Source organism: Elaeis guineensis, chromosome 6, assembly GCF_000442705.2.
Source record: "Elaeis guineensis isolate ETL-2024a chromosome 6, EG11, whole genome shotgun sequence".
Classification (NCBI taxonomy): Eukaryota; Viridiplantae; Streptophyta; class Magnoliopsida; order Arecales; family Arecaceae; genus Elaeis; species Elaeis guineensis.
Genome location: NC_025998.2, coordinates 112,565,459 through 112,586,637, shown reverse-complemented (window position 1 = coordinate 112,586,637; position 21,179 = coordinate 112,565,459). Strand labels below are relative to the sequence as shown.

Here is a 21,179-nt window from a genome sequence, read left to right as displayed (position 1 = left end):
TAAAATAAAATAAAAAATTTAGATTGCCTTCCAAAAAGTGCTAATTTTCAAGTCTTCAGCCGGACTGAACTTGTGATACAGAATCAATCAGAATAAATAGACTCATGGAGAACCATGGCCTTCTCCTCAATTTCAGTAGGCAACTCCAAGAATAGTTTTAATCATTGTCTATTTACTTTAAAAGTAGCATCATTGCTTGGATTTTTGATCTCTACAGCCCCATGAGAGAAAATTTCTTTTACTATATAGGACCCTGTCCATCTAGATCTAAGTTTTTCAGAAAATAAATGTAGCCTAGAGTTATACAAAAAAACTTTTTGATCAGATAAAAATAATTTTCTAAGGATTGCTTGATCATGAAATACCTTAGTTCATTCTTTGTATATCTTAGCATTGTCATATACCTCATTTCTGATTTCTTCAAGTTCATCAATTTATAGCTTCCTATGTTGTCCAGCCTTATCTAGATCCATGTTCAACTTTTTAATAGCCCACATAGCCCTATGTTCAAGCTCTACTGGCAAGTGACATGCTTTACCAAATACAAGCCTATAAGGAGACATTCCTAAGTTGGTTTTCAAGACAGTGCGATATGCCCAAAGAGCATCCACTAGCTTCAATGACCAATCTTTTCTATTGGTGCTCACAGTCTTCTCTAGAATTTATTTGATTTGATGATTTGAAACTTCAACTTATCCACTAGTCTGAGGGTGATAAGGTATGGCCAATTTATGGGTGATGTTGTATTTCTTCATCAGGGTTGTAAAAGATCGATTGCAAAAATGTGTTCCCTGATCACTTATAATGGCTTTAGGAATTCCAAAATGAGAGAGGATATTTTTTTTTAGAAATTTGATAATAATTTTACTATCATTCAATCTACACAGTATAGCCTCTATCCATTTGGACACGTAATCGACAGCCACTAAGATATATTCATTTTTGAAAGAATTTGAAAGTGATCCCATGAAATCGATACCCCACACATCAAAAATCTCAACAACTAAGATCGAATTTAATGGTATCATGTCTCTTTTTGTGATCCATCCTATTTGTTGACACCTAGTGCAGCTTTTATAGTACTCATGTACGTCTTTAAATAAATTGGGCTAATAGAATCCATATTGAAGAATTTTTGCAGCAGTTTTCTTGGATCCAAAATGGCCACCACAGGCTTGGTTATGACAAAAAGATAAAATATTTTTGATCTCATGGTTCGGGACACATCTTCTAATGATTTGGTTAGGATATTATTTAAACAAATATGGATCATCCCAAATAAAATACTTTACTTCGGTAAAGAATTTGTATTTGTTCTAAGTGGTCCAGCAAGAGAAAATCCTACCAGTGGCTAAGTAATTGACAATATCAGCGTACCATGATTCTTTGGTCACAGACAAGAGTTGTTCATTAGAAAAAGACTCCTTTCTTGATGGTTTGTTAAAGGGTGCATCAGTCAATCGAGATAGGTGATCAGCCACTATATTTTTGGTTCCTTTCTTATTCCTGATTTCTAGGTCAAATTTTTGAAGAAGTAAAATCCATCGGATCAAGCATGCTTTTGCATCTTTCTTTGTTAGGAGATGTTTAATAGCTGAGTGATCAGTGTATACAATGACATGTGATCCAACCAAATAAGGTCTAAATTTTTTAAGGACAAAGACGATAGCCAAGAACTCTTTTTTAATGATTGAGTAGTTAAGCTGCACATCATTAAGGGTCCTACTAGCATAGTAAATACCTTACAATAACTTATTAATTTTTTGTCCTAAAATGGCTTTGATGGCATGATCTGATGCATCACACATGAGTTCGAAGGGTTGAGTCTAATCGGATGAGTGAATGATGGGTGCAGATGTCAATGCCTTTTTAAGATGCTCAAAAAAATTGAGGCACTCAGAAGTAAAATCAAATTTGACATCTTTGGCAAGAAGATTGATCAGTGGTTGAGCTATTTTGCTAAAATTTTTTATGAACCTCCTATAGAAGCCAGCATGTCCTAAGAATGAGCAAATTTCTTTGACTGATTTGAATGGTGAAAGATTTGCAATCAAGTCTACTTTGGCTTTATCCACTTCAATTTCCTTCTTTGAGATAACATGGCCAAGTACTATGTCTTCTTTGATCATGAATTGATATTTTTTTCAATTAAGCACTAAGTATTTCTCCTTACACCTTTCTAAGACCAGCCTTAGGTGATGTCGGCACTCGGAGAAGGTGGAGCCAAAGATAAAAAAATCATCCATGAATATTTCTAAAATTCTCTCAATCATATCAGAAAAGATACTGACTATGCACCTTTGGAAAGTAAATGGAGCATTACATAAACCAAAGAGCATGCATCTATAGGCAAAAATTTTAAATGGATAGGTAAATGTGATCTTTTCTTGATCCTCTGGTGCTATAGAAATCTGATTATAGCTAGAATATCCATCAAAAAAATAATAAAATTCATGTCCGGCTAACCTTTCCAACATCTGGTCAATGAATGGTAGGAAAAAATGATTCTTTCTTGTGGCTGCATTCAATTTTTTGTAATCAATACAGACTCTCCATCCAGTTTAGACTCTAGTCGGTACTAACTCATTTGCTTCATTTTGGACTACTGTTATCTCTGACTTTTTAGGCACTACTTGAATTGGGCTAACCCATGAACTATCTGAAATGGAGTAGTTAATTCCATTGTCTAGTAACTTGAGAATCTCTTTCTTCACTACCTTCTTCATAGCTGGGTTAAGTCTCTTTTGGGGGTCTCTAATTGGCTTGGCTTCCTCTCCTAAATAAATTCGATGTTGGATAATTGAAGGGCTGATCCCTTTGATGTCAGCTATGGTCCAGCCTATGGCATCCTTATTCTCTTTAAGGACAGTTAAAAGTTTTTTCTCTTCGATTTGATCTAGGTTTGATGCGATGATTATGGGTAGAATTTTTGATGGACCTAGATACACATATTTGAAGTGCTCAAGGAGTATTTTGAGTTCTAGTTTTGGTACTTCCTCAATCGATGGCTTGTGTATTGGTTTATCCATCCTTACAAGTGGTTCGACAGATTGTTGCCATTGTAGATGAACTCTCTGATCATTAGATAGAGAAATTTCATAAACTATTTCAAATTCTTGATCTGACCAGAGATTACAGTCAAAATCTTCTTCTCCTAGGTCAATGATCTCATAGATCTCATCCTAGATCAAGTTTACATCAATGAATTAGTCCCTTTTATTTTCAAAATTAAAAATATTAAGATCAATGGTCATGTTTCCAAATGAGAGCTTTATAAGTCCATTACGATAATTGATTACGATGTTAGTGGTTGCTAAGAATGGTCTTCCTAAGATTACTGAGATGTGACCTTTTAGATTAGATACTGGTTCAGTTTTGAGGATCACAAAATCCATAGGATAAATAAAATTACTGACCTTGATTAACACATTCTCCACAACTCCTTTGGGGACCCTCACTGATTGATCTGCCAATTGCAATGTGATTTCTATAGGCTTTAATTCTCCTATCTCTAATTTTTTATAGACCAAATAAGATAAGATGTTCACACTAACCCCTAGGTCTAATAAGGCCCTATCAATGATGGTTTTCCCAATAACATAATAGATTGTTGGAGGCTCTGGATCTTTGTACTTAACAGGTATGTGACTCGACAGATATAAGCTCACACTGGCCACCAAGAAGACTTTTTTGAGAATATTGATGGTCTTCTTCTTTGTGCATAGATCTTTGAAGAATTTGATATATGTGAGAACTTGTTGGATCATGTCTAGTAGAGGGATATTTACTTTCACTTGTTTAAACATCTTTAAGATTTGATCCATATGGGCTGAGAGTCTGTTGGACCTAAGTCTATTTGGAAAAGAAGCTACAGGATTGGTGGGTGATGTCTTGAGTTGCTTAAACCTTGAAGTAGATTCTACAAGTGGCTTGGGTGGTTTGTTAATCTCTGTTGACTCCTTAGACTTACCTGGCTCTTTAGACTCGGTCTGATCGATCACTTGCTCATGAGGTGCTTTAGACAATGGGTCATCTTAATCTTTAGGTATACCGACATGGTTGTCTACTTATTTTTCAGATCTTAAGATGTAAATTGTATTTAATTGGTTGATTCGGGCTTCTTGTTATGGTCTTTGATTGTTCTGAGTTCTAGGATTAGCCTCGAATTGACTCGATAGTTTATCCTTTTTCTTTTCACTCACAACCATGGCTAATTGACCTAACTGCATCTCTAAACAGGCAATAGCTTGAGTGTTGGAAGTTAAAAGTTGGTTCGTGGTCTGCATGAAGTTGTTTAGTGTAGTGTTGGTATTAGTAGTCGATTTTGCTAGAATTTTTAGACTCTTTTCTAGTGAGTTAAGCCTTTGATTATTACCAAAACCTGGTGGGTTATTTGATGATTGAGTGAATCTGGAGTTGGGCTGAGTGAAGGTAAGTCTATTTGAGTTTGACCCTTATGATCAAAAAAAATTAGGATGATTCCTCCATCCTAGATTGTACGTTGGTGCGTAAGGGTCATTTGTGGGTCTTTGATAGGCTGCGTTCACTTGTGCTACTTCGTTCTCGGTTGGACCCATCAAGAAAGGACATCCTTCCATTGTGTGGTCTATGGCATTACACCCATTGCAAGTGGATGTTGCAACTTGATTCAATTGGGTGTGTCCTTTGAGTTCTAGGACCTCTATCCTATAGATCAAAGATACAAATTTAGCCTCTTCAGCTAGAGAAGGTTGACCTTGATATACACCCCCTCTCGAAGGTGTGAGTCTATCGGGTTTCCTAGTAATCTCCCATTGTAGGATCTTTTCTGCTAAGTCCTTTAGAAATTGTCAGGCTTCTATAGGCTCTTTGTTCATGAATTGATCCTGACACATTGATTCCAACATGGTTCTAGAGTTTGAGTCTAGTCCTTCATAAATGATTTGGCACAGCCTTTAAGTTTCTATTTCATAGTGTGGGTATTAACTCAAAAAGTTCTTAAAATGATCAAAGCACTTTCAAAAAGACTCACCAGGTACCTGATAAAATTGATTAATTTCATTCCTAAATTTGGCAGTCTTATGGTGTGAAAAAAAATTTCAGAAATACTTTAACAAAATCTTTCCATGATGCTATGGATTGGTTAAGAAGACTGTATAATCACTTTTTGACACTATTCTTGAGAACAAAGTTGATCAACCTAAGTTTTACAGCATCCTCAGTGAGCTATTGAAGCCGCATCATGGTGCATACTTTCTTAAATTTCTTCATAAAAATGTATGCATCCTCAATTTCAGTGAATTTGAGAAGCATGTTTATGATCTGAAATTTAATTTTAAAATTGGCATCAGTTTGTGGCAATCGGATATATGAGGGTTGGGCAGACCCAACTGGATAGCAAAGGTCTTTCAGTACTCGAGGTTCATGTTCGGATTCACCCATGGTAGGCTTAAGGTCTACTGGACTCGATGCAAAATTTGGATCTATTCTCGCTAATCGATTAGATATCTTTGTTCAAAAAGAAATTTAAGAATTTTTAGTTATTTTTGTATTTTTTTTCTTTCTTAAGAGAAGAGGAAAGAGAGATAGATGAGACGAGAATTCTAAAGATGAGAGCCTAAAGAGTTCTAAATCTAAAGATAATAGAGAAGAGTATTTTAATTAGGATTAATGGTTGTAGGTTAGTAATCAAGTTATGCAGTCAATCTTAGCTAAGGGTAACCTTAGATCTAGACAGCTCCTAACTGCCAAGGTTGCCTTTGAGCACTCCAAGTAAAAGACTAGCCACTCAACTGGTTATGTAAGTATAAAGTTGGTGGGGGTCCCCCCGTTGCTTTTTTTAGACACCAATTGAGTTGGTCAGGTAAGTGAACAGAACCAATTAAATAACCATCTTTCTTCAGGATGTGGTCCCTGAACCACTTTTCTAAACATCAGTCAAACTAACTAACCCTAATCCGATCCAACTCTTAGGATTCCTTATCCTATTGAGCTCAAGAGTCCTTAGGAGCCAACATCTAATTGATTTTAGGTTAAAATTTAGGTCAATGCAGTATGTAGGATGATGGTTTGTGGATCAAAGAAGGGTGATGAAATCTCCACCTTATCTTGTTTAGAGTTTATGCCCTTAAGATGTTTTATAGAATTATGTAATGTAAGAAAAAAAGGTGGCCAGATTTGGTAGTTAGTCAAGAGTAAATTGATTTATTTCACTTTTTAAGTTTTGTAATTAAGTATCTAATTTTCTAAGTAGATTATGAGGTGTCAATGTAAAAATTTTTTTTTTTTGAAGAAAGTAAGTTTGACTAAGGAACTAAGCAAGTTAGAAAGCAAATAAAAAAAACTAAGAATAAGACTAAAAAAAATTTTTAATAAAAAAATAATCATGCCTAGATCTCTGACAACGGCATCAAAATTTGAACACTGTCGTAGACGGTCAAAATTAAAAATCAACTCAAACTATATAGATAGGGTGAGTCGGGATCATTTCCATGAAGATCTAGGATGATTGTTTTTCTTTTTTTTGAAGAAAAAATAAAAGAGAATTGATTGTAGAAGGATTAAAGAAAGAATAAAATAGCAAGAATTCAATTATAAATATAAATTAATTTGTAAAAAAAATAAGTCAAAGAGATAATCTAGGAATTTTGAATTCACCATGCAAATTAGATTTATTTTTTTTTATGTTGCAATATTAATTCTTATGATTAAGGTATTAGTATAGCTTATCTCTAAGGGGTACGGACTGCATCAGTAGATCACGGCTCATCTTATTAGAGTATAAACTATCTAAATTTAATTACAAGATATAAAGTTTAATCTAACATACCACGATCTATCTCTCCTAGGCATGTACCGTATCCAGGGATCACGGCACGTCAGTGGATGATTTAGGCCGTGTAGACTAGATCAATACCTTAGAATAAAAATATATGAAATAAAAGTATAATTTTATTGCATGAAAATTAATATATGAAAGAAAATAAAAATCTATTTACAGGCTTCATCGTATTTCTGGATTGAAGAGATTTAGCCATGCATTAAGATCTCTAGCTCCATATTCTCCCACTCTTGGATCTATAAATCTTCCTAATTTTTTTCTAATTTTTTCTCATATTTCTATTGATTTTTTCTCCTCCCTACTCTTATTCTCGGACCCCCTATTTATAGGTAAATTTTTTACTTTTTTCTGGTAGCAAAAAGAGTCCTAAAACCCGTAGAAATTGTATTATAATTATAGTATTTAATTCTAACCGTCAGATCTTCATTGGATTGTCCAGATCTGTCCAGAATTTACTGTTTAAGTCCTTCTATCGATCAGAAATGATGCTGGCCTGTTGGCCGTTCGATCGTGCATCTGATGAGTTTTCGATTGTTGGATCATGCTCAATCTCTCCTATTCACAGTCGGGATGAATACCAGCCATTGGATCGAAATCCAGATCAATTTTCAGTCATCGAATGGCACTCAGATTTTCTTCTTCTCTTAGTTTTCAATCGGCAATGAACAGCAGCCATCCGATCTCGTTCGGGATTAATCTAGACCGTTCGTTTGCAAAAAACTTCTTCTGCCTGCCATAGACTGCATCGTGTGCCGCAAACCACTCTCGTGGACCGCACCCTTGAATCCATGGACTGCGCGACCGGTCCATCTTGCACCGAAGACTATTTTAAAGATTTTTTTTAGGATATTTTTGCTTCGATTTGTGCCTAAAAAATTAAAAAAAATATGTATTAAATTGCTCAATAATTCTTCATTATTTTGGTGTTTAAAATTATTCAATTAAATTGACATCTATTTTTCATAAATATGCTTTAATTTTATATTTTTTAAAATTATTTATTTTTGCTAAAAAAATTTAATTTATTTATGAAATTAAGTATTTTAGAAGATGTTAGCATCATAAAATATTAAAAATATCTTCAATAAATATAAAAATATATCACTTATCATCCACTGACAAAGTAATTGAGCCAGCCTAAAATGGAAGTCCACTTTGAGAAGATGGGACTTAGATTAGTGGCCAATTGACTTTAATCCAAGTGAGAGATTGTTAGATGTATGTTCGAGAATCCAATATGGCTGACACATTGTAATAAATCTAGGACATAATTTTATACTTAATATATTGATTTGATCAATAAAAGGATAAGTTTTATTTTTATTCAAAAGTGATGTATCCTTGAATCATCTATGAAATTAATACTTCAATATATATTCTCAAAGTGTTGAGAATTAGAGATATATATAATTAATTTTTAAATACTTCTGATCATAGTATCATTATGAGAACGATGATCGATCTGGATAGATCGACACACAAATCATTTTTTTCAGGATAGATGAGTCTCTGCTCTACAGTGTAGAGACATTAAGCAATAAGTGCAGATAGTTGTTAGAGAATAATTAGTACTAAGCGTAATCATATAAAAAATTATTTAAATTTCTAATCAATCGTCAGTGATCGTCTCGATGCTGTAGTTGTATGAATGATCTTTTGACCTATGATGGTACGACTGCTCGTAGTGAGGCTGCTGAAGTTTGACTGACATATAAACATGGCCTCATTGAGATCGTATAGTAGATGTTGACAATAGTTGGTTCACTGTAGGAGTAAAGTGCATATCTAGATGGAATCTATCGACCTTGATAGAGGAAAGTAGTCCTATAAAATTTGAGAGACTAAGTTCGAGAGTATGTAGTGACAACAGTGTGATTGATGGAAAAAAATTTTCATGAGGATCACAAATGGACTTGAGCTAATTGAATCTATCATTTGACTGATGATGAGGTTTGAAGATTTATCCATGACCTGCCATCTAGTCAGAACTCACGATAGAGCGACTGAATCATATGTGAACTATATCTTGAGGTTCTATTTCGATTCTATTGGATTGTCACTACATACTACTAGATATTACTGATGGATTGTAAGAGCTCATTAGGTTTGCTCAGGATCAAAAATCCTTGATGAGTTAGAGTGGAATCATTTCGATCCATTGAAAAGAGTTTCAATGATACTATAATAGAGATCATTGTATATCTCACTATCAGATAGAATTGAATCTATGGGGTCACACAACAAAGAGATTAGATTTGGAATATACAATTGGACTTATGAAGTTTCAATTAGATTTAAAGAAATCCAATTGGGTTCAAGGTAACCTTGCTAGCACATGGTTGAACTCAATTTTCTCTTTATACTTGAATTACTTATTTGATAAGATTAATTTGAGTTAATTACCTACTAATAATCTAAATAAATTAGATTCATTGGGCTCTAATTATTGGATACCTAGGGTTTTGGATCATATAAATTAAGGGATCAAACCCTTAACCAATTTTCTTGATTGTTTGCAAGGGGCGCCACTTAATTTGATCAAGTTGGGTGTGCCCACCTAAAAGAGGGTGTGTGGGACCAACATGGAGCATCTCCTAGGCTCATGTGGCATGTGAACAAGTTGGTGCAAAAGCTCCAATAGTTGGTACCTAATGGATTTTTTAAAGAGGATCAAATATCTAAGGCTATAAGGATTCCTAATGCAAGTAGGACTTATATTAAGAGGTTATTTGATTTTGAATAGGATTTAAACCTTTTGCCTATTTAAAAGGACCTTCTTCAAGGCTCTTAACATCTAGATTTTTAGCAGCCCATGCCTCCCTTAAGATCCCTCCATGCCTCCCTCTCTTCTCCCCTTTGGATCCAATGCCCAAAGTAGTTCGGCATCCTTCATCTTCATGCCCAAAAGGAGCTTGGCATCCCTTCTTTCTTGCTGATTTTCAGACTTTGATTTCTTCATAATCAAGAAAAGAAGAGTAAAAGAAGAAGAGAAGAAAAAGATCAAAGAAAAGATCAAAGAGTTGATCATGATTCATACTTCATTCAGATTCATAAGATGATTGTTCTTGGAGAAGAAAGATCAACATCAAAGAAAACTGTTTTAGGCTGATCCTGAGTGGATACCCATAGAGACCGAACACTTACATGGCTTTGGAAGAACTTACTTTCTTTCAGATCTAGATTTAAAGAAAGAAATTGTGAAATAGGTATCACTACAAGAAAACAGTGAAATACCGACTGTTTTTTGCCGACGCTTTTAGGAAGCGTCGGCAGGTTGCGCTGACCTGCCGACGTTTTTAAAAAGCGTTGATTATTAACGATGCTTAAAAGCGTCGTAAAGTTTTAGGACTGTCAATGCCGACGCTTTTAGCAAAAGCATCGTGAAATAAAAATAATACCGACGCTTTTTTACGTCATTATTTAACGACGCTAAAAAGCATCGTTAGGTTCCTTTATACCCCCGTGCCTGCCCTAATCTATCTACCGCCGATCAGTTTTTAATCCACCCGTTCCTCTCCGCCGACCCCGACCCATCTCCGCCGCCGGCACCGCACCCGCCGTCCATGCCTCACGGCCACCGTCCGCCACTCGATCCCCTCTGCTGCCGCATCTGTCGACGCCCACCCGCACGGTCCAAGTCATCTTCCCCTCCCCACCGGCCCTCCTCTCCTCTCCCCTCCCGGCGGCCATCTTCGCAGCGCCGTCCACGCCGCACCGGCCATCCTCCCCTCCCATGGTCAGGTGAGATCTCTTCCTCCTCCATCATCTCCGCCCCCGAATTCATGCCACCTCATTGATTTGGCTCGTCTCAAATGCCGACCGCATTCATTTGATTAAGAAAGGGGAGGGAATCGCAAGGTTGGGGGGAGGGGGAGGGAGGGACCGAGAGTGGGAGAAGCTGCAGGTGTCGGGATGGGGGGCGTGAAGAAACCGTCAACAAAGAGAGAGAGATGGGGGGCCGGGGCGGGGTGAAGGGGGCTGCGGTGGGGTGGCGCAGAAGTCGGGGGGCCAGGGTGCAGGCAGTCGGGGGCCGGGGTGCAGGTGTCGGGGCAGGGGGGAGCACTGGTGGGGTGGGGGGCCGGGGTGCTGGCGTCGAGGTGGAGCCGTCGAAGGGGGGGTTGGGTGCGGAGAAGATGAAACATTTTTTTTTTTTTATGGGTGGGGGGCACATAGCAGACGATGATGGCATGACCATAATTTTTTCCATGGCCCGGCCAACTATAGAAATTTTATCCCATTACTTATGTACTTGGAAGGTCTTAGACATTTAAGCTACTTCTTGGGGCTCTTCTTGGGGCTCTCTATGAGATCATCATAGTGTTCATAATTATATTTGAAATTGATCTCTAATTAGCTTGGCTAGGACATGAGAGCTTAAATTAGGAGAATTTGAGAAACCATGCAAGTATGTATTTAGTCCTCTATTAGTTATACATGGGATCAAAAAAAACTTAAATGATACATTCTAATCCCCCTTTTTGATTGAAATTCTATGACATCACTATTTTTTTTTTGTATGAAAATTTATATTTAGTCCCATATTGACTGTGCATGGAGAAGCTTTGGGCATTTAAGCATGGCTGCATGGCCAAGGAACTCAATATTACCTTTTCTTCAGCTGTCTTGGCCAGCGACCCAAGTCATTGCATATGTAGCACATTAATTGTCATCAGATATTATAAGAGCTAAAAAAGTCTGAGGTTGAATAAACGTTTTATTGGTCAGTAATTAGGTTACTTTTACTGGGAGAGGAAAAGGATAATCATAGGCAGTGTATAAATATTATTATAAATAAAATATAATATTAGTTGATGAATTTAAGTGACATGAGGGACAAAAGAATTAGATCCATTTTCTACTTGGTGACTTGATTCTCTTATTGAAAATTTGAATAGAATTTTCTAAAAAAGATTTAGCTATTATGTATAAATAAAAAATAATAATTAAAATTAAAAATTAAATATGGATTTTTTTTTTAAATTTGATCCCAAAAAATGATCATCCTTAAGGTACAACTTCACATATTATAATTTTTCAAAATAGGTATTGATATACTTTATATTTAACATAATTAAAAAAAATTAGATGAGAGAAAATGATATTAATCTAATGATGAGAAGGAATTAAGCTGAAAAAAAAATATTCGATGATGTTGTGTACCTTATCTTTGCTAATCTGTGGATACAATATTAATTAACAATGTTGTGTACCTTTCTATATTGGTGTGTGCTGAGCATGCATTGTGTTATGATAAACGCACCAGACCTCCATAACCTTTGTTTTGTAGTGTTAGTTTTGTTGATCTTACTTTAAAGATCAATGTACCAAACTTTTCTTAACATTCTATATTTTCAATTTCTTTAAAGATTCTTTAAACATTCTATATAGTACAATTAATTAAGGTTGTGCTACATGCTTGATGAATGGATAATTTCATAGTTTCATGAATCCTGATTGATTGCTTATCTGACATGTGGTGCTCATTATGTGGCTGGACCCTGATATCGTGTGGCCTACGTTATCTTTATCTTCGTGACTGATGAAGACTAAGTATCTGGATTAAGCTGGGCCAAGTTTCTTTCTCCATTACTCCCCAAGTTAGTATCAGGTATTAAATCAAGTTAATTATGAATTAATTTTAAAAAAAAATTACATTGCATCGAAACATAGACCCATCTTTTGATTAATGTACATATTCTATTATATCCGTACATTTATTTATTTTTGTACGGATAAAAGAATTATGTACATTGATCAATTGATTGTCCAGTATGGACAGTTTGGAAAATGTGAGTAATTCTATAGGTCATTACCATAATCAAATGGTATGCTGAGAGGTTCGGAAAAAATTTCGGATGGTATTTTCCTTTTGTTCTTCCTATACGGAAGAACTAAGGAAAAATGCTGCCGAAATTTTTTTCGGCTCTTGTTGCATATCATTTGATTTTTGTAATTGACCTATAGAATTAATACATTTTCTGAATGGGATAGGACCTTCTTTACCTATTAGTTGATGATAGCAAGCATTTACTATGTAAACTTTATCTAGCTGTTATTTTTTTGGATTTTATGAAATGACTGATATTTTTTACTCATTGCATTAATATAGATTGTATAATTTTTTTTTATTTTTAGATAAATTGCAAGTTCGGTCAGTTTTATCCTACAATGGACAAAAGTTGGATAAATAAACCAAGGAATAGTAAAGAATATTTAGATGGAGTTCATGACTTCATTAAATTTGGTATGGAGAAAAGTAGTTTGAATGGAAAGATTTTATGTCCATGTCGGAAATGTGTAAATAGTTCTTCTTTAGATCCACAAAATGTTGAAGAACATTTGGTATGGAATAGTTTTTTAAGAGGTTATACCGACTGGATTTTTCATGAAAAATCTATGTTGCCATCATCATGTAACCAACCCCTGACTCATTGCGGATCCACTAGCCTAGAAGACAATTCTGCAAGAGATGATGATATAAGGGGTTTGATCACAGATGCTTTTGGATTTGATGTTCAAAATTTAGGAGAATCCAGTAGTATACAAGAAACAGTTGGAATGTTTGATGGATGTACGCATACGGAACGTATGCATGTTGAGGAGCCCATACATACATCTAATGATGAGACAGCTCGTTATCACCCCTTAATGAAAGATGCAGACGAAGAATTATATCTGGGTTGTACAAAATTTTCTAAGATTTCTTTTCTTGTACATTTATTTCATATAAAATATTTGAATGGATGGTCTGGAAAGAGTTTTACCATGCTGCTCAAGTTATTAAAGGATGCATTTCCAGAAAGCACTCGTTTACCACCATCGTATTATGAAGCCAAGAAAGTAGTAAAGGAATTGGATCTTGGATACGAAAAGATTCATAGTTGTCCGAAAGATTGTATATTATATCGGGGTGAAAATGCTAATCAAGAGTCATGCAATGTATGTGGATCTTCAAGATGGATAACACAAAAAGAAGATCGAGATGATGTACTGAATGAATTGGATGCAACGCGGAGTAAAAAGAAATCGGCCAAGGTATTGCGTTACTTTCCTCTTATACCTAGATTGAAAAGGATTTATGCATCATCAAAAATAGCTTCATCAATGAGATGGCATCATGAAGGACGTACAAAGGATGGAATGTTGAGACATCCAGCAGATAGTCTTCAATGGAAAGCATTTGATGATAGGCATCCTGATTTTACCTCTGATGTTCGCAGTGTTAGGTTTGGCTTAGCTTCTGATGGCTTCAATCCATTTCAGACCCTGAGTTCTACCTACAGCACTTGGCCAGTCGTTTTGATACCTTACAATTTGCCACCGTGGATGTGCATGAAACAATCATCACTTATCTTGTCAATGGTTATTCCAGGAGATAAGGGTCCAGGCAATGATATTGATATTTTTCTACAGCCTTTGATAGAGGAATTGAAACAGTTATGGGAGGGTGTTGATGCATTTGATGCTTCCAACGGCCAAACATTTAAACTACGGGCAGCTTTGTTATGGACTATTAATGATTTTCCAGCATATGCCAATTTATCTGGCTGGAGTACAAAGGGACGGGTCGCATGTCCTTGTTGTGGAGATTCAACACATTCAATTTGGTTAAAATATGGAGGTAAATTTTGTTACATGGGATATCGTCGATGGTTGGAAGCAAATCATCCGTTTCGATTTCAGAAAGATTTGTTTGATGGTACTATAGAATTGGGATGTGCCCCTATTCCACCTTCTGGAACTGATGTTCATAGACAAATGGATGGCATGAATTACAGCTATGGTAAGCACTCAAAGTCCTCTAAAAAAAGAGGAAGGGATGATGTTGAAAGCTCAGTGCACGAAGGGTTACCAGAGGAAGTCAGTATCAGTACTATAGATGCAGAGGTGTTTCAAGATCCAGATAATTATTTCGAGGATGAAAATGAGGAAGACACACAGATAGCATCTACACAACAGCCAAGTAAATATTTATGGAAAAAATGAAGTATCTTTTTTGACTTACCTTATTGGAAACATAATCTTATTCGGCACAATCTTGATGTCATGCATATAGAGAAGAATGTTTGCAATAATTTACTTGGAACATTTTTAAACCTTGATGGAAAGAGCAAAGATAACATGAAGGCACGTCTTGATTTAAAAGAAATGGGTATCCGACAGGAACTTCATCCTAAAATGCTTGCTAATGATAGAATTTATGTGCCTCCTGCATGTTACACAATGTCTGCTCGAGAAAAGGATAATTTTTTGGGAGTTTTGAAAAGTATCAAAGTATCCGATGGATATGCATCAAATATTTCATGATGTGTGCATCTAAAGGATCGAAAACTTTCAAATCTTAAAAGTCATGATGGTCACATATTGATGCAAGATATTTTTCCAATAGCTTTAAGATCGTCATTGCCGAAACAAGTTGTTACAATTGTACTTCGATTATCGTCGTTCTTTAAGGCATTATGTTCCAAAGTTATTGATCCTCGGGAACTTGATCAGTTAGAATCGGATATTGCAATTACACTTTGCCAGATGGAAAAGATTTTTCCTCCTGGATTTTTTACTATTATGGTACATCTGCTCATTCACCTAGCTTCAGAAGTTAAAGTTGGTGGACCGATACATTATAGATGGATGTATCCTATTGAGAGGTATTATTACAAACCTTAAATCTTTTGATAATTTTATTAGAAACAACAGCATACTGATATTTTAATAAATATTTAATTTTTGAAGGTATCTTGTGCGTCTTAAAGATTATGTGCGAAATAGAGCCTATCCCGAAGGCTCGATTGCTGAAGCATATATTGCGGATGAATGTTTGACATTTTGTTCAAGATATCTTCAAGGTGTAGAGACTATTTTTAGTCGACCTCAACGGCATAATGACTTTGTGGAAAATGCAGAACTGTATAAGTTCTTAACTGCTGGAAAATTCTTGGGAAGAGGTGAAGGTATTGTACTTGATCAAAAATCCTTAGCACAAGCACATCGTTATGTGTTACTTCATAGTGACATAATATCTGACCATCGCAGGTTAGTATATTTAAAGAATGACATCAAAATTTAAATTTTATATTAGATATAATGTTCTAAATGATATATTTATATTTTATGCAGTGAATTTTTAATTTATCAGAGACGAGCCAATCATAACATTCGTCCTAATGCAAGGATTGAACAGCGATGGTTGGTCAAGTTATTCCCTATGTGGCTTTCGAATCAGGTGTGATTTATATTTAATTATGGAATATATTAATTTTTGATACATATTTAATATCAGATAACTCAACTGCACTTCGTCATATCATTTTTTGTTAGGTATCAAAGATGATGGAGACAAATAATTCAGATGAACTAATAGCTCTTGCTCGAGGACCTAACAAGATTATGAATAGATATAATGGTTTCATAATTAATGGCTTTAAATTTCATACTAGAGAACGGAAGAAATTTAGAAAAATACAGAATAGCGGTGTTATGGTGGAAGCGGATGGAAAATCCTATTATGGTGCACTTAAAGATATCTATGAGTTGGATTATTATGGAAAATTTAAAGTAGTACTGTTTAGATGTGATTGGATAGACATAAACTCACCAAGGGGTTTGAAACAAGATGCAAATGGATTTACACTTATAAATTTTTCAAGGTTGATATACACTGGTGTGTTATTGAAGGATGACCCATTCATTTTTTCATCTCAAGCTCGTCAAGTATTTTATGTACAAGATGCAAAAGATAAAGATTGGTTTACTGTCATTAAAACAAAACCTAAAGACTTATATGATATGGGAAACCAAGTGGAGGATGATGACGATGACACTTATACACAATGTATGCCCTACAATTTTGTGCCAGCTGATGATTTAAATGCTACGACGACGTTGGTTAGAACAGAATTCGAAGAAAACACTACTGCTTGATTGTTACTGATAATAATTATTTATGATGTATATATTTTGCATTAATTATTGTGTTATTTTACTCCATATATTAACTGATTCTACCTTTTATTTATATAAATACTAGGTGACATCATGCATCGCAGGGGATGATATGCTGGTGTGCAGTTCCAGTTTTCATAGACAGAGGCCGGTACGTCTTCTTCAGCACAGCAGCCTGAGGCCAGTTCAGCTGCACAGCATTCTGAGCCCTGTCCTTCATCATCAGCACAGCACGATCCTCCTGTTCATCAGCCAGATGATGAGATACACGTGCAGGGTATATATTATCTTTCATGTAATTTTTTTTTATTTCATTTTATGTATATTTATGATATAGTTACTTTTATGTATTTTTTGCAGACGGATCCGGGAGAGTACGCCCCAGACGCGGACCCACAGTAGTACGAGATGTGTGGCAGATGCGTGAGGGCGAGAGGATTGTTGTGGAGTGCAATCAGCTAGGTCAGCCAATTAAGAAAGCTGTCTGCTTATTGACTTCATTTTTGGGGACTGTTGCTCGGAGGCCTCAGCTATGTCCGTTGGGCTATGCAAAATGGAATGACATGCTTCCAACGTACAAAGTTGAGCTCCTCCGAGTTATAGAGGTAATGAATTGATGTTCATACTGTATATTAATTGTTAATCATTTATATAATTTATTTCATTTAACTTTTTTTTTTATAGAGCAAGTTTGTTCTCCCTCCATCCACTCATGATTTTGTAATGAAGTCTCTCAACCGCAAATGGAAAGAATATAGAGCACAATTGAAGAAGGACTATATGAGACAGGGTATGACAGAGGAGGAGGTTGCTAGGAATTGTCCTCCTGATAACCCCCTCATCAGTGGATGGAGTTGGTTCATTATTGGTTCTCCGAGAGGGCACAGGTATATTATCTATTTATTATCTTTTTTTTCTAAATATTTTATAAAAATATTGATTTTTATTATATATTATATATATAACAAGTTCTTTACTTTATTTTACAGACTTATTCTGCTATTGGTAGAGCTGCACGAGCAGCTCAGTCTGTTCCTCATACATCGGGGTCGAAGAGTTATGCACGACTCCGACAGGAGTTTGTATGTTCCTTAAACTTTCATAATTAACTTTTAATTTTTATGTTGAAATATTTATATAACTAATATCATTATGTATCGTGGACCATGTCTGTATCATGATACTCATATATTTTTTTAAATTATTATAACTGTTTGCTTAAAATTGAAATTATTTGTGTAGGAGGATGAGCATGGGAGGGAACCCGGACAAGTAGAGTTTTACCGGATGACTCATACTCATCAGGATGGTACTTTTGTTCGAGATGAGTCGAGAGATTTATATGTACGGCATTATTAATATTATATTTTTTACAATGATTTAAATTTAATTTTGTTAGCTATTAATGTATAACTCTTGTTTTCAAAAAAAATACAGGAGAGGGCTACATCTCTCATTGCGGAGCGTGACGACGAGTCCGCAGCATCTACGCAGCAGAGCCGTATCGAGGCCGAGGTGTTTACAGAGTTGATGGGACCAGAGCGCTACGGCCGAGTGAGGGGTTATGGAGTAGGAGTCACCCCCACTCAGTTATCTGAGGTTAGTAGATATACGTAGCATGCTGCAGCAGATGCTCAAGATTCACGCGTTCGCAGACTGGAGGTAGAGATACAGGAGATTAGACAGAGTCGTGCCACTGAGATGGAGGAGATGCGACAGAGCCGTGCCGAGATGCAGGCCATGAGGGGACAGATTGATCGCCTTACATCTTTATTAGAGATGTATGGTTCATCTCAGGTAAACACATAATATTAAATATATATTTTTGTATTAATTTAATGATTTATATATTTTTACTTATAGATATGCAAATCATGCTTTTGATATGTTTCTTGTAGGCTCCTGGCATATCAGGCATCCGTCGAGATAGCGGCACGTCACGTGGAGACAACGACGACCATCCGCCTGCAGATTGATATTATTTTATTTTTGTTGTATTTTTATATTTATTTATATTACTCTTGATTGTAATGGATGATTAGTACTTTATTTTTATTTATATAAAATATTATCTTTTGGTTTGATTAAATTTTCTATTTAAGTTTGCTTTTGATGTGAATGATGGTGATTGTACAGGTGTGAATGTGAATGTGGTGATTGTACAGGTTTATGTTCGAATAATTAATATGATTTCGTACAGGAATGTATTGTATTCTTTTTTTTTTTGTAGATAATATCTGTATTTTTTTTTTCTCTTAAAACCTTTAACGACGCTTATAAGCGTCGTTAAAATTATTTTAACGACGCTTATAAGCGTCGTTAAAGACAAAAAGCTGACGCTTCGAAAAGCGTCTTGGTAGAGTGGATGACGCAGAGTCATTAACGACGCTAAAAAGCGCCGTTAAAATTACTTTTTGCGACGCTTTAAAGCGTCGTTAAAAATATATTTAACGATGCTTATAAGCGTCGTTAAGACATGTTTAACGATGCTTATAAGCGTCGTTAAATATATTTTTAACGACGCTTTAAAGCGTCGTTAAAAAATAACGACGCTTTTAAAAAGCATCGGCGCTGTTCGTCTCCACTCTTACATAGGCGACGCTTTGCCGACGCTTTTCGAAGCATCGTAAAGAGAAATAGCGACGCTTTAAAGCGTCGTTAATGACCATTAATAGCATCGTTAATGATCATTTTTCCTGTAGTATATGTGATTCGATCACATATTTAATTTCAGCATAAAATTCAGTATGTATTCAATTTCAGCATATGATGTAGATCCATGTATTCTTTGTCTTATGTATGCATGATGTAGATTAAAAAATATTTTAATCTTCTATTCCGTTGTATTATTTAGAAGAAAAAAAATTTGAAATATACATGCATGTCCCGACATGAAATTTCAATATTTTTGTCACTAAAAATAGCAAGATTTTAATCTATATGCATTATTAAGTGACAAAAAATTTTTATCACTAAAATTTAGCTTTATGACAAAATATTTTATCACTAACAATTTCATTTTGTGACAAAATATTTTATCACAATAGATTTTTGAGTATAAATTTTAAACAATAAAATATTTTTATCACAAAAAGTTGAATATTACGATAAAATATTTTTATCATAATAGAATTTTTAGTATAATAGGATATATCTTTAAATGATAAAATATTTTGTCATCAAACAAATAGTTTTAATGAGAAAATATTTTGTCATAAAAAGTTAATCTATAATTTAGAAATAATTTTTAGTAACAAAATTTATTATCATAAAAAGTTAATATGCCAGTAAAAAAAAATTTTAGTAATAAAAAGAATGTCACAAAAAAGTTAACCTACTATTAGTGACAAATTTGTTATTACAAAAAGTTAACGTATCATTAAAAAATAATAATAGTGTCAAAATTTATTGTCATAAAAAAAATAATATGCCCTTAGTGACAAAATTTACTGTCACAAAAATATTAACCTACCATTTTTTCTTCAAATAAACAAGTAAAATATACTAAAATTTAAATTAATTAACCTATTCATAATAATTGAAATATCCTTCAAATACATAGCCATATAAAGATGCATATTCCTTTATGCATCATCTTCCCAACAAAAATTTACAAATAAAATGATAAGTCTCATACAACACCTATAAAGTTATGAAATACCTAAGTTTTAAATAACAACCATAAAGCTATAAAGTTTCCACAAAGCGTCCATATAAGTCAATTCTCTTCTCAACCACAAAAATCATAAAGCTTCCACAAAGCTCCCATGCAAGTCAATTCCCTTCTCGACAACCTACAATATGAAAAATAAATAAATAAATTCAAAAATTAGAACAATATAACTATGCATGCAAAATTAGAAAATCTTTGAATATGCATATAAGATATTTTATATTAATTTATATAAAATCATTACAAACATTAAATAACTACAATCAGACAACAATGATAACCACCACCACAACTACTACCCCCATAATTATTCCATAATTGTCCAAGCAATCACAAGTAATACAACATATAATCATGCTAATACATCTATCTATTCAAAAATACAATAATGACAACCACTATACCACAATCACTACCACCATAACCATTTCATAACTATCTAAACAACTACAAGTAATATAATATATAGCTATACTAATATATATATCTATTCAAAAATACTTACAAGTGACACAACCACTATAACTACTACCATCATAATCATTTCATAACTATCCAAGTAACTACAAGTAATATAACATGTAGCCATGCTAATATATCTATCTATTTAAAAATATAATAATAACAACCACAACCACTACCATCATAGTAATTTCATAACTATCCAACCACCATCATAAAAACCACATTAACTTTTAATTTTTAAATTATCATCACAAACAATCAATAATTATAATAATTAAA

At 34.6% G+C, this 21,179-nt stretch overlaps 2 long non-coding RNA genes across 3 annotated transcripts; both read left to right on the top strand.

Annotated features, from left to right (window-relative positions):
* The first annotated feature begins 16,871 nt into the window (after positions 1 to 16,871).
* On the top strand, positions 16,872 to 17,594 carry LOC140858362 (uncharacterized). 2 transcript variants are annotated; one of them, XR_012141924.1, is made up of 3 exons: positions 16,872 to 17,039; positions 17,123 to 17,367; positions 17,447 to 17,594. It is a non-coding gene; the product is annotated as an uncharacterized lncRNA (long non-coding RNA). The 2 variants fall into 2 exon arrangements; XR_012141925.1 differs by having other exon boundaries at positions 16,884 to 17,032.
* Positions 17,595 to 17,651: 57 nt separating this feature from the next.
* Positions 17,652 to 18,801, top strand: LOC140858365 (uncharacterized). Its single transcript, XR_012141928.1, has 3 exons — positions 17,652 to 17,844; positions 18,005 to 18,106; positions 18,200 to 18,801. It is a non-coding gene; the product is annotated as an uncharacterized lncRNA (long non-coding RNA).
* Positions 18,802 to 21,179: the final 2,378 nt, after the last annotated feature.